The following is a 13,670-nucleotide window of genomic DNA, read 5'->3' as shown; positions in this document are numbered from 1 at the left end:
TGCCTTTGGCCACAGAGTGGCCGAGGTTGGTTTTGGCCCCGTGTGTGTGTACTTGGCCAAAGTGTGTGTTTATCCTCCCATGGCCTGTAAGTGGACTTGGCGGTGAATTCAGCTTTGGCTATCCTGAGCCTGTGTGTGTATGAGTATATGTGTGTGTTTGTTTGGCTAAGTGGCACCTGTACTGTGTGTAAAGGCTAGTATAGACACTAGCCACTGCACTGCCAGTTTGCCAAGCTCAGGCCTGTGCCATCTTACCTCAAGGACTCTGGACTTGTACCAAACAGGACTGTGCCAAAGAGAGGCAGTGACCGCCCAGCGGAGGGGGTCCACACTGCTTCATCTGCAGCATGTTTGTCTGCCTCAATATCTGTCAAAAGGTAGGTACAAGACCAGAATTTTTGATTCCAAAAAACATGATGAAGGATCTTTTTTCTCTTATATGGACAGTGTATATTCACTCAGTGCTTCTGTAGTCCTATAAAAGGTTCAGCAGCTTCAATATTGGAAAATGCTCTAATTGATGGGTGATGGCACACCGGCTGGAGTAACAGCTTTAATGTCAGACATTCAAAAGTAACAAGTAAAAAAACATCAAAACATTAGTGTACAAAAAGAAACTGGAGTGAAAGATTATAGAAAAAGATGTGACAATAACATTCAATCCACAGGGAGGAGTTTTTTGTTGGTTATGAAATAGACTTAATTTTCTGTGGATGCGTCTTAATGAGGTAAAAAGCAAACAAAACCAAAAGCACGTAGAGATTGACAGCATGCCTAAGAAACAGCCTGTTTTATATTTTCCACAGCAAAGATTTTTGATGAGTGTTAAATTTGACCGTTAACACCACTAATGTCTGTGAATGGCGTCGGCAGATCTGTGAATATACGCATGAAGACTTGAGTGTAAGGAAGTGCATTTCTGCATGGATGGATAAAAAACTACTTGAAGCCCTGAAGGAGAGGCAAATGTTGTCAGTTGTTCAACATCCAGTAGTTTTGATTGTGTGCTTTGAAGCTGTATTTAATATCAAGCTAACAAAGACAATCAGACTGTTAATGTATTACCATGTTTTAACAAAGTAACATTACTCAGATTCACAGTGTTTTAAATTTAGATAAATAAGTTCCTTTTAATCATGCAAACTTACTCAACAGTCAACATATCCGATGTAAATAGAGGGGAAAGCATGTTAGCTAGCTAGCTGCTTGTTAGCTAGGATAGCACTCAAACAGTACCTCAGAGATCCACCACAAAAGTTAAATACTTTGAATGAATTTCAGGCTGAAACTGAACTGAACTGTTCATGGGGGGTGGATGACATGTACAGTAGGATATCACTGAATTTCCCGTAGGAACGGTTGGACTTCTGGTCGACTCACCTCAATCAGTTGAAACGAGGGAGTAAAGATGGCAAAAATGAGATTCTAGGATAAAAATACATAAAATATAGTTACAGTATCTGTTTCGCTCAGTTGGTAGAGTAGGCATCCCATGTACAGAAGTTATACAATCCCTGTCACACTGGTTGTATGATCGATTCCTAGTCTTTCTCAAGCTATATCAAATACCCAAAAGGCCCCAAAATTATATCTATAAAATAAATTAAACTTAGTCATGTCCTGATCAAAATCGGGAGAGAGATAAGAGGTTTAGTCCACAGGGATGGCAAAAATCTACATAAACTGGACTTTAATCAGAGAGGCCTTTATGACCTAAAAGAGGATCATGGACCAGAACCTCCGTGAGGTTAAGAAATGTCAGAAAACTAAATGGAGTGTTCAGGGAATGATATAATCCAACACAAACCTCCTATGATCCACTCTGTTCAATAAACAGCAAAGCAAACCCACAGAGGACTTTACATTCTCAGTCTCACTCTCTACACACAGCAGTCGTGTTGAGTCAGTCCAGCAAGCCTGGGGGCGTTGTTTGGCCAACACTGAACCAGGGGATCCCTCACTGGACACCACTTGGCTGCTCCTGACCTCTGTGTACTCGCCGTCTGGCCACAGGCTCGCAGCAATTGGCAGGCCCGCTCTGTCTCTGGCACATGCCCACTCTGAGTTCATAGCTTTTGACCCGTGTGTGGAGGGGATGCGTTTGGCTCATAGTTGGACATATAAACATTAGAGAGCGTAGCCGAGGGCCAGTTTGGCCCGAGCTGCCGTGTTTAACAGGCCGACACTGGTTGAAATAAAACACCTGATGTTCTCAATCTGTCTCTGAGCCAGTTACAGCCACTGTCCTTTGGCAGTCTGGGCACACAGAAGACACCATGTGGATAGTAACATTAAGTGTTAGTAATATACACTGAGAGCATTTATGAAAACAAGCAAATGCTGCTCAAAGTGCTTCACAGTCAACTCCGTAATTAGGAAACTCCAGTGAAGCATTACATGGCCCTTTGTGTGATGACACATTCAACTAAAGCACATCTTTGAGAGACATTTTTGCCTTTAACCCAAACTAAAGAGACATTTTTCAAACCAAGAAACAGAGCTGGGAACCTTTTTTCCAGAGTGGATGAAACTGAAAATGTCAGCCTTGTAATTTAGTGAGGGCAAGAGAGACCAAGCTTTCTGAAAACATTGCCACATTTTCCAGCAGAAAAAAAAAGTTTCTGTTGCCTTAAAAAATCCTGTATGAACCCCAATGTAGGACCAAGGTTTTCCTTTAAATACATCTGAAAAAGTGTTATAAATATTTTCTTATATTGGGGGTTTACTAATTGAATGTCAGTGGTTCCGTCAGTGGTTACAACAGTGGACGGTGCTACTTATCTGTAAAGCGAGTGTACCCTTCATGACTGAGGGCGACTGTGACTCAGCTACAGAGCCAGGAAGATGAAAGACACGGTGACCAGAACACAACACCAGGATAAATTCCCTAACAACAGTACCCGAGTTGTGATGGTGACTTGAAGATGATGTTTATCAATGCATCAGAGTCGGTCCGGGAAGATGATGTCACAGAGTGTAATGTCTGAAAACTGAACATATAATGAAGTGATGATACTTTTTCCATATCAATTAATCATAGTATGTCTAGCTCCACTCTAGGGTCGGATATGTAAACTAACAAATGAGTGCCAAAAAAGTAGGACTGTACAGATCTGTTATTTTGGTACCTTTACCTGCTTTGACAGTGCATCTTAGAGCATCTTAAAAAATCAACATACACAAAGAAAGAAAACTGAAAGTCTATGGACCATATGATTTGATTTAAATTATATCCCTTAAGTCATAGGTCACTAACTGGTGGACCGTGGTCCGGGTCCGGAACCAGAAGCCATACCATAGGGACCCGGACCTACAGCCAAAACAGAAGGTTCTGATTTAAAATCTGACGAGGCGCTTCGATTTTAACAGGTGCAGCTTTTGTAGTCTCTACAGTAGTGGTTTTGCAGTTGAGGAAACGTACGAACCAATTGCATGCGGGTTAATCCATTCCACGTGATACTACTCAGCCAATCAAGTCTGTGCATTCCAGACTATAAACATTATTACTATACAGATCAGACAGATGAGAGAGTTAGAGGCAAGTTATACATGAAAAGAGAAAGAAAAAGAAACATAGCAATAAAGTTAGAGAAAAAAAGGGAGATAAATAGAGGGGTGAGACGGAGAAAGAGAGCAATACAGATGACTGTGCTGGAGAAAGTTTACAAAATAAGGAACAAATGGCTCTCTCCATAAAAAAAAAAAAAGTGTGCAGCGAAAATAGAGCATTTAATTAAAAAAAAAAAAACTTCTCTAAAGCAGCAGATGAGCTGTTTTTAGTGCATGAGACATACCATGAGGACCTGAATATAAGAAAGGGTTTATTCCTCAAATACATCTGAAAATGTATCCATCTTATGGGGCCTAGACTTTTGAAGGCCAATATTTATTCACAACAATAGAAGGTGCCGCTTGTCTGTAAAGCAAGTGTACACTCATGACTGTGGACAGCTGTCACTTACAACCGTAGTGCCAGGGGGATGAAAGATGGAGAGACACAGTGATCGTCCAGAACAAAGTGGCTCAAAAGTAGACCAGAATATTACACAACTACGACAGAGTTATGCTGATTCTATGATGTGCTGAAATATGGTGTCACAAGTGTAATATCTGAACATGGAGAGCCTACAAACACGGTCTAAGAAGTGCTAACATTCAGAGGAAATGTTACCCTGGTCCACAAAGAGGAAACTTTCAAGAGTTTGACAGGAGAGTGTGTGAGTGTGTTACTGAAAAACAAGGAGGTCTTGTATTAGAGTCAGTTTTGTATTTAAAGTAGATTTCTTGGAGTCAACTTGTTCTCACAAAAACAAAAAAACACCAGCTCAGGAAGCTACAGGCTGTAATCATGCAATTTAGGAGGACCTCTCAATAGTAGTTTAACCACAGGATGGATGCTTAGAGGCTTATTAGGTTATGGTGATTTGGCAGTCTAGTACCACAGCTGAAGAGAGTAACACACGGTGACACTGTATCACATTCACTGCTGGAGGGGTTACAAAGCAATGGAAACAAAGTAGTGAATCTTTACTGCGGGTAACAAACTCTGAATGTCAGCGAGCATGACGGCCACTGGCTCACAGAGACGGAGAGAGAGATGGAGGCAGAGTTGGCACGGATTCCTACCTGGTTGAGAGGGTTTGGCACTCCTCCAGTCAGCGTGCCACCCTGGCTGTCGTCTCTCCTCCCGGTGTCCCGCCCAGCCTGTGTCCCATTTCCACTCTCACTGGGGACACGAGAACAGCAGCGGAAAGAGACAAGAAGAGGACCAGTTAGTCATCAGGTACCAGTGTAACAACAGAAGAGAGGAAGGCTGTTTAACGCTTCAGGCCTGTGTCAGGAGATAACATAAACCTCCTACTGTATTAACAGTTAAACTACAGTGAAAATGCTGCAACACTGGGGGAATAGTTCCTCAAAATACAACCGCTTTCTAGGACTTTATCTCATCTAAACAGCAAAATGGCACCCTGCCTGATCCATTTCCCTCATGAGAAATATGTCAGTGACTAAAAACCTGAGTCAGCCTCATTGATAAAAAGTAGTAATGCTTATTTGTAAGAGTAGGTACTAAAAGGAAGACAGCTTTGTGACTGAATTAATATTTATTTTGGTCACAAAGCTATCAAGAACATAAGTCTACAGTTTGTTTGAGTAGTTATCTAGAGATAACACAATTTTACATGTTCACACTGTGACACTGTGTTTTCACACAGTAAAAATTCACAAAAAACACAGACAGAAAAAGGAATAGACTGAAGCCCAATTCGTATTTCTGCCTATCCTGTACAATCCCTAAAATTACCCAAAACTTCAGCAGTAGAGAAAAAAATAAAGTAATAAGAGCAGTTATTATACTCCTTAATTCTTATTTACCGACTTGTGCAAGGAGCTAATTGTATCTGATAGGATTATTTGATTATTATATTCTTCATTTTACATTGTATTTTTAATTAATTTGTATTTTATGTTATTTTTTAAACTCCACAAAGAACTAATAATAATTTATAATAATAATAATAATAATACATTTCATTCAAAGGCGTCTTTCTTAGCACTCAAGGTCACCGTGCAGAGCAGAGTTTAAGAAAAGAACAATATAAACATTAGGCTGATAAAATCCACAAGGCATGATACAGTGTAAATAATAAATACAAATAAAATGAACAGGATACGATACAGTGCAGTGAAGACGTGTAATCAGAAGGAATATGACAGTTTAAAAAGATGTGTTTTGAGGTGGGATTTGAAAATGGAAAGAGAGTTGATGTTACGATGCCTGGTGGGAAGGAGAACTGCACAATTTCAACTCATCACTGAGACTGTTCCATATTTTGACTTCTCAAACTGAAACACATCTACATTTTGTGTGTGTTCTAGCTTAACATGTTTTAAACACACAAATCCCTCTGAAATTATAACATCCATCTCTTAATTCAAACAAACGTTGAATACAAACAGGAAGACTTCTAATGTTTGAGAGACAATGCCTACAATTGTTGTAGTGCAAGATCTGATGAAATTTGATTATGAATAACACTCAATTAGATGGCAACTCTGACGTAGTAGTATCCGTGATGTCACCCATCTGTTTCTGAAGCCGATCATTGGTGGGAGCCATATTGGAAATGCTGAACCCAACCTAACTTCTGTCGAGGTAGTGTGAGGTAAAGTCTTTTTTTAATTTGTGTGTATGTGGTTTCCAGTACTTCCGGAGCCAGCCTCAAGCGGACACTTTGAGAAATTGCAGTTTTTAACACTTCCACATTGGCATCAATTCTCACGGCCAGAGGTTGCCGCTTGACAATTATGCATGAGTCTTACAACCAAAAACGGATGACCCAAAAAAAATGAATCAACATTTGTTAAAAATGCAGTAATGAGGTAAAGAGACTACAACCATTATTCATTTGTTTCAGGCTGTAAACATGTTTCTTTCTGCTGATGGGGATTCCTTGGCATTTTGGAGCCAACTTCAAGTGGACACATGAGGAACTGCACTGTTTCCCATTTCTGCATTGGCTTCATTTTTCAACATTGGAGGTTTTTGACTTCACAATTACTTTAGCCATTAGTGTAAATACAACATAAACACACAAAAAAACATTCAAATGTATATACAGTATATACCAAAGTTTTTGTTTTAAATGCTACACCTTGATGTCAGACAGCCCTTTCCATTGGGACTATGTTTTTAACAACTTAGCCTTGTGTTCTTATGCAAGCAGCAATTTAACGGAGAGAGCAAAACTAAAAGATGACACAATATTATTGAAGTAATAGAATGCTGTTTACATTGGAGACAAGCACATACTTGGTACTCTCAGTAGCTTTGATGATATAAGGCGGAAGACTGTTCTGACTAATGTTGGGAACTTTGTGGACTCCAATTCCTCAGTTCCCATCCTTTCTTGCTTGAGCTTTTATATTTACAGGGTGCATGTCAGTGTGGCTGTGGCACATGCCAGACTCTTTGTTTACAGTAGAAGAAGAAAGACGCAGGTACCTTGACATGAAGGTGGATTAAGAATCTTCCTTTATCACATCCAGTTTTCAAACTTTTTATCACAATACTTTCTTTGGCATGCTCAGAGCAGATAGAAAATGGCTTACAGGTGCTTTGCCACATTCAAACCCTGAGTCAAATGATGGTCTCTGGTTATCAGGCATGATGTTTTTTTTAAAAGGAAAAAGAAGTACTGTAACAGATTAAAGGTCTCAGGATACAAAGGCTCCAAAATTAACTTGCTCAAGTGTTTTAAATGTTTTATATAAAACAGACAATGTTCTGAAGCATTGCTATGACTTACACTTTCACTACAAACAAGTTCACCGCTCAGGAAATAACATCAGGAAAAGAAAAAGTGAAGTGGACAAAAGGAACAAAACAAATTTAATGGAAAGTTTTTTCAGACACTCAAAAATCAATTTAATAACTAGTCAAGTTATAAATGTTTCCAAAGTCCGGCTGAATTTTAGAGAAACTGTTTTGAATTGCAGCTCACAGTTAGTTATTTCAATTTAAGTAATCATAAAGCCGGGCTGTACTGGCTGGAACCTAAAGCTCCTGTGAGGAGCTCTCTGTCCGTGTTGATTCTAGGGACAAGGTGGCACCTCTATCTCTTAGCTGACCCCGTTCTGTACGTATGTAAATAATGTGTGTTTTTGCAATATTTTCCAGAATCACTGTACATTTCAGTCTGTTTCATAGCCAGTTTAAAACGCCTCTCTGTGGCTTAAGCTGTGGGGTCAGATGTGCTGAATCAGAGTGTGTGTGAGAGTTATGAGAGAGCTTGATTCTTGCCCAGAGTAAATCACAGAAGAGAACCCCACAGCAAAACAGACCTTTTTCAAAAGGGTGAGATATTTATTTATTTGAATTATATGTATTTTTAATTTTTTTTTTCCCTTTAGATAAAGACTTGTTGCATCGCTTCCTTCCAACCCACCAAACGTCTTAAAGAAAAGCTTTAGTGTAACCTCACAGAACAGGAGCTTTTCTGGTTAACCCTGTGTTGTTTGCAAGTGTGTGTAAGTTTGATGTTTGAATAATAATCTTGAACACATTAACTCAATCAATCTAACTGATGAAGGCAGCAGTACTGATGTGATGCTCTCTTACTATTCTAATAACATTATAAAGCACTCTTAAGCCTGGTTTATACTTCTGTGTTGAATCAACTAAGAAGCCAACACATGTAGCCTGATGTGCACCTCCTTTAAAATGCAACCACACGTCTAAACGACATGGACTACAAGCCATGTGATTGGTCCATTGTGCAGCATGGTATTTCAAGAATGCTGTGCATCAGCCGTACTTTCCATCTCCTTCGACCTCTCCCCACTATTCCTCTCTGTCATAATTGCTGTATGATCAATGGCAACATATATCATCTCCATTTTATCATAACACACTCAGAGTCGCCATGGTGCACTGTGGACAAGAAAGGAGCAAACACAGTGGGATTGGAAACAGGCAATCAGTCTAGCATAGAAATAACACTGCCTCTAGGCTGTAACGCACAAGTATGTTGTGCTGACGACCGCGTCGACCACTACGGCATAGAGTCAACGAAGAGGTATAAACCAAGCTTTAGTGGACAGACTTTGATCTTTTTCTCAAAAGGGTCATGTTTCCTGATCATCATCTGGGCCCAATTGCTCAAAAGTAGTCTGATCAGTTAAAGCTATCATAGGATCAAATCTTAGAACAGAGTTTTCAAAGGAATATTACAGATTACAGCCTGGATGAGGTAATCCAATCCTGTCTTTTCTCCAGATAACTCCTCCAGGCTTCACCCGCACAATAGTTGGTGATTTGGATTTGGCGCCTCCTGTGTAATCCAGAAACTCTTAGAAGTCTCAATCTGGATCAGGTTGTTTCAGTTTCTCTTTGATAAAACCAGGATAAAAGTGAGCTGGATTATCTAATCCTGGGTACGGAAGAAGTGGATTACCAAATCTGGATCAGTTTCATCTGGATTTAAAGTTTTGTTTAACTGGGCCCTGGAGCAAAAATTTAGAGATGTAGTTCCCCCATCTATGCAATGCCAAGGAAACAATAAAGAAAAGTTGATGGAATAGAGTAATCTCTAATTGACATGTTATCGTGATGTAACATTTTACAATAGTGTGTGAAGCATCTGATACAAAAACATGAATGATGTGCAGAAAAGAGAGGGATGAAGAGTAAACAGGGAACGAGAAAAAGAAGAGCGAGACAGAGTGCGGGGGGGTAAAGCTCAGGAGGAGGAGCAATGAATTCCCAAAACTAATCTGAGTATAATCAGGGCACTGCCCCAGTGTCCTAACCCCGTCTACACACACACACACATACACAGCAGAATGTGTCTGCCTACCCATAACCCCCAGTGTGTGGGCGGTGGTGTTCCCATGACCCACTTAACACATCTGGGTCAGCTGTATTCAACCACCAGCACACACACATGCTGAGCCAGGTAAGAAAAAACACACACACGCACACACACGCACACACACACACACACACACACACACACACACACACACACACACACACACACACACACACACACACACACACACACACACACACACACACACACACACACACACACACACACACACACACACACACACACACACACACACACACACACACACACACACACACACACACACACACACACACAGGTTCATACGAGGCAGACAGCTCTGGTTCTTTTTCTCTGCTGGTGATGAGTATATAAAAATCAGGACTTTTTGCTGCTCATTATGGTAAAAGCTCTGCATTAGTGACACCGGCTGCTATGTGATAAACTGAACTATTGTTTGACATCCACCTCAGGACACACAGAGTTCAGCAGTTGTAGTTTTCCTGAGCATTTACCCAGGATGAAATACCGTCAGGCTCTTCTAAAAAGCCCGGCTCGGGCTAGAGCAGGGGCCGTATACTCTTCCCACTTCAGCGTATATAAAGAGCACTGTGAGATGAACACCTTGGAGAGCCAGAAAGGTCATCTCGCTAGTTGGAGCTGGATGTAAACTAGCAAGTTTTTTTGGCGCGGTGGGGCCTTTTTGCAGAGGCAGGAAGCGAGAAAAGGGCACATGAAGAGAGCGGTTAGGCTCTTTAAACGCAGGGGTAGTACTGGCTGTATCGCTTCCAAAAATAAAAAAGAAAGAATGAAAAAAAAACTTTTGAAGTGTGTTTGTGTTTGAGGCGAGGGAGCAAAGGTGTGCTTTAGAGTTTGAGGCAAAAGGCAGGAGTATCTTCAGTATGTGTGTGTGTGTTTCTGAGTTCCTGAGTGTGTGTGTTTGTCTGTGTGTGTCTGTGTGTATGGAAGTCCCTTATGCCAGTTTTAAAAACCATCCGTAGCCCAGGTAAATGGCATGCTGTCCTCTGCACATGCCCGGTGGCTTTCTCTTTCTCTTCACAGGGAAGAGTTCAGAGGGCCAGTTAGCACCGTTCACAGCGGACCCCGAGGCTCCCCTTACACACACACATAAACACACACTCACACACACACAAACATATAAACTGAAACTCACACACAAATACTTCTCTGAGCACACACATGCAGCGTACACGAGGCCAGAAACACACAAAAACACACATGCTCAGAGGCTTGCGTAAATTCATGCAGCAGCAGTCGTTCAAGCAAACACACACATGCACACACGCACACAGACACACACACATTCTCACACACAGTTAGCCTGTGGCTACAGTGTTCAAACAGGCGTGATATTGAAATCCAGCAGTAGGGAGAACAGTGGGTTTTGCTGAGGTCCATAGCAGGTTATTGATCAAGGTTAGTTTACTGTGAAAACTCTGCCTGTGGCCAAGGGCCATTCACACCAGAGGTGTGTGTATGTGTGTATGTGTGAGTGTGTGTGTAGGAAGTCTTTGTGTGCGGACACAGGAGTGCAGATGTTGAGAAAGTGTGTAGGTGCTTGTGTCTGAGCTGGAGAGTATTTGTGCACAGACGTATGTTGTAGCTTTATGAATAGACAGCAGTGTTGTTGTTGTTGTTTGTGTTTGGTGCTGCTGCAGTGCAGATGTGTGTTTTTCTTTCAATCAGACTGTTTTTTTGCAGAAGCTTGTTTCCTTTTTCTCATGACTTAGCTTGTTCTCCGTTATAAAAAGTGAAGGTATGAAGGTATGGACTGAGAGACAGTTAAAAAGAGTTACTGCTCCATCGATATACAGCCTCTGAGACACCTGTGTGACTCTGTGTGTTACTCTTTGTGTGACTTTCTGTGACTCTCAGTGTGGAGTCTGTCAAAAAACTGGAACATAAAAACAAGCTCTAAACTTAAGTGAGGATAATCTCTGAACACTACATTTAAACTGAAAGGAAAAGTGCAGCTGTAAAATATACAAAGGCAGGCAGTTTGCATCAGTGCTTAATGTTTTGTACTCAATACATGCATTTTAGTACGCCCTCTTTTGTGCTGTGCAGTAAAAAAAACACAATTGTTACGTGCAGCTCAGGTCTCTCTCTCTCCCCCCGTCCTTCTGGTCTCCCTCCTCTGCCTGCTGCACACCTGAGTGCCGTTGGTACTGAAGGAGGAGGAGATTTAGAAGGGCAGGTAATGCAGAGGCTCTCTCTGAGCACACACACCTTGAGCAGCGTGTGGTGAAGTGTTTTGTTTCTGTCTTAATACTTTTCTTTCTCCCCATTGCAGGTTTTTTTTCCACAACATGTTTTAGATGCAGTGTTTTGTTATTTCAGTTTATTGTTTCAGTTTGAGCAGGAGGCCACTGCTAGTTTTATAATGGGTCCTTTTGTGTCTCAGGTTAGTTTAGGGCAGGGTTGGGAGCAGCGGTCCATTGTGTCCCTTACATCTTAAGTATACCAGGTGGAGTCTTCAGTCCCTTTTGTTTCCCTTGTTTCACAATCTTAATTTATAAAATGTCAAGAGTTTATTTATTGATAAAGCTTGTGGGTGTTGTACTGACATTTTGTGTGAAGTTTATTTTAATTTGTTGTTTTTGCATGCTGGTTTCCTTTTGTTCAGAAGGCCAGAAAACAGATCTAAAATGTGTATTGGTTCAGTGCTAGGTAATAATAATCTTAAATTTCCATTAGTTACTATTGCTATTTCAGCATTATTTAGTTGTTAATGCTGGTTTCTTTGTTAAGTGTATATATTTTTAACATGTTTACTTTTTCTTTAGTTTTTATTAGTTTTAGTGTAAATATATTTATTTAGTGATATGGGATACTTTTCCTGGGCAAGACCAAATAGAGCCAGAAACAGTTTTGGGTATTAACAAAATCTCAAAACATCAAAACATGAACAATCACAGTTGTCCACAAAAAACAAACCATGAAGGAAATGATCCCGTCAGTGTGCGCTAAAGAAATAAATAGAATAACACAAAAAGTACTTCTCTTTTTTTTTGGCAACAAGCTAATTAAAATTTTGTGAATTTTGTGAACTCACAATATAGTTTAAGTTTGTCACCATTTCTTAGTTAAAGCTTGTTTAAAGGGCATCTGTGGCCCAGTGGTAGAGCGGGTCGTCTCTCAATCAAAAGGTTGGAATTGAATTGACTTTTTTCTCAACATTTTAACATTATTCACAAAATGTAATTTGTATAAAAACAAAAATTCCTCTACCTCCCATTGGTATCCTCATGCCTGGCCCTAATGACCTTCCACATGTAAGTCCATTCACCACTTTAATTTATATTTCAGTAGAAAAATGTTTGATGATCCAGGCTTTAGTGTTTTGTTAGTTTTCATTACCATTTTGAATTTAGTTCAGTGCAACATTTTCAAAGAAACTTCCTTCACCTGTTCTTTCACCTGCCGACAGACTCATTTATACTGTGAGAATCAACAGAAGACACATCAATAAATAGAGGTGTTGATGACAAAGCAATATACGTAAAACTTCATCAATTTGTGATCCGTTGTCTGAGGAGAATCACCTGCTGGAGGTCACTGTGTGTCAGCCAGCTTTTTTGTTATAAACCTGTTTATATGTCACAAAGCACAGAGGCAATTTTGCACCAATGTGTAAGAAAGGATGACTGAATCCAATATAAGAAATAATTTCATGTTGAACAGACCTTCAATCATGGCCTCGCATTGTTGTAACGAGTCTCAGTGAAGTCTTTGTGGAGCTGTTAGTCGACTCCAGAGTTCAGATGTGAGCTTTACAAGCACACAGAGGTTCTCCATCACTGCTGGTGTGGGACTACTGGAGTGTTTTTTTTTTTCCATGTACTGTAAAACTACAAAACTTGGCTGCTACTCCACTAATCTCTCTGACACACTTTACACACACAGAGATGCACACTCACACACACATACATGTGCACGTGTGGACATTTCTCCAGCGTTAACAAAAGCAGATGTATGAAATGTGTCTGTTCCTCTATTCAGGGCCTCGGAGGCCTGGCATCAAACGACCTTCATATGGAGATTCAGCACTCGCACACACTCACACCTACATGTACACATCCATAAACAAGTGGTTAAAGTTTACCACAGACACAAAGTCCTCTTTGAGTCCACTGGAGCACACATCCACTCACAACCTCATACATACACATGCATTGCGCTTCACAGGAAGGCATATATGTATGCAGGCTGCTTTTTTATTCATGAAATGGCAGGGAGATGTCAAAGCAGCAAAAAGTTGCGGCCTCTTCCATCTCTCCTTTTTTCACTTCTTCT

The 13,670-nt window shown here is 40.5% G+C and overlaps 1 long non-coding RNA gene across 2 annotated transcripts in view; it reads right to left on the bottom strand.

Annotated features, from left to right (window-relative positions):
* Positions 1-13,670, bottom strand: part of LOC117811096 — a 103,942-nt gene that overhangs the window by 51,533 nt on the left and 38,739 nt on the right. For both annotated transcript variants that reach the window (XR_004630931.1, XR_004630930.1), the window contains one exon: positions 4,627-4,726. This is a non-coding gene — a long non-coding RNA (uncharacterized LOC117811096). The remainder of the gene's footprint in view (positions 1-4,626; positions 4,727-13,670) is intronic.

The sequence above is a fragment of the Notolabrus celidotus genome, chromosome 4 (genome assembly GCF_009762535.1).
Source record: "Notolabrus celidotus isolate fNotCel1 chromosome 4, fNotCel1.pri, whole genome shotgun sequence".
Lineage (NCBI taxonomy): Eukaryota > Metazoa > Chordata > Actinopteri > Labriformes > Labridae > Notolabrus > Notolabrus celidotus.
Note: the sequence above shows the minus strand (reverse complement) of the source record. Positions and strands in the feature narration are given on the sequence as shown.